The sequence below is a fragment of the Sinocyclocheilus rhinocerous genome, unplaced genomic scaffold, assembly GCF_001515625.1.
Source record: "Sinocyclocheilus rhinocerous isolate Xijiao unplaced genomic scaffold, SAMN03320098_v1.1 scaffold6070, whole genome shotgun sequence".
Lineage (NCBI taxonomy): Eukaryota > Metazoa > Chordata > Actinopteri > Cypriniformes > Cyprinidae > Sinocyclocheilus > Sinocyclocheilus rhinocerous.
The window spans coordinates 1-1050 of record NW_015636855.1 but is presented as its reverse complement, the minus strand read 5'-3'; the positions used below and the strand labels follow the sequence as shown (position 1 = coordinate 1050).

General features: G+C 46.3%; 1 non-coding gene across 1 annotated transcript; it reads left to right on the top strand.

Annotated features, from left to right (window-relative positions):
- The first annotated feature begins 562 nt into the window (after positions 1-562).
- On the top strand, positions 563-634 carry trnaq-cug (transfer RNA glutamine (anticodon CUG)). Its single transcript has one exon. It is a non-coding gene; the product is annotated as a tRNA-Gln (tRNA).
- The last annotated feature ends 416 nt before the right edge of the window (positions 635-1050 follow it).

Sequence of the window (1050 nt, the reverse complement as noted above, 5' to 3'; positions counted from 1 at the left end):
TCTCCTATGCACCTTTGCACTTGCCGCCATTTAGTTGTAGAATTAATAGAGAGATTGTGCTTTTGTTTTTAAGGCACTTCTTAAAAACCTGAAAAAGGTCCCGGGCTCAAATCCCGGACGAGCCCGTGGTGAGGCTTGGTCCTGAAGCTGTTGTGTCTCTTTAGGGTCATGAGCAATAAGAAAGTTTTGGGTCAATTGGGCAAAGGCCTTCACAAAGCCAGGCCGGTTAGCGCAGTTGTTTAGAGAGTGGTGCTAATAATGCCAAGGTCGTGGGTTCTGTGCCCGTACAGGCCAACCTCTTTTGTTCTCTGGGAGCTCAGCTCTCCTCTTCTGGAAAAGTGACGGGTGGTCTCACGGAAATCCCTGCTGGCTAAGCAAATTGCTTTCGTGGCCGAAATAGCTCAGTTGGGAGAGCGTTAGAACTTAAAGAACTAAAAGAACTAAAGAACTGAAGAACTAAAAGTCCCGGATTTCAGCAGATGTCACCTACCTTTTCGAGGGGGCCAGTGCCTGTAAGTGATTTAGTCTTTGCGGCCCTGTGAGCAATAGCTGCTTTCGTTTTGGTTCCATGGTGTAATGGTTAGCACTCTGTACTCTGAATCCAGCGATCCGAGTTCAAATCTCGGTGGGGCCTGTTTAGCCACCAATTTGCGCAGGACCCGATCCAAATTTCTTTTTGTCAGCAGTGAGCACCAGAAGGGATTGTTACCCCAGTATATATGTGTGAGGATTCCTGTATTATGTGTGCTAGCTTTGGATCACTCAGGTTGTGCAGCCAACTTTTCCCCTCTGTTTCCCACACTGGCTTAAAGTCTAAGGGACATCTGACCGCTTCAGCCTTCCTCCCTAAGATCCCTCTACATGTTAGGTTCAGCCCCAATTTTAAATCCATTCAGAGGCCAACTTTCATTCATTTGCTTTTGACACTGTCTTGAGTTGTTTGATTACTTCCATGTTAGTTCATGTTCCTTCTTTTGTTGTTGCTCAAGTTGTTTTTTTTTTTTTTCGGTTAGGACCTTGCGCAGGCCGTCTCGTTGGTTTAGGGGTATG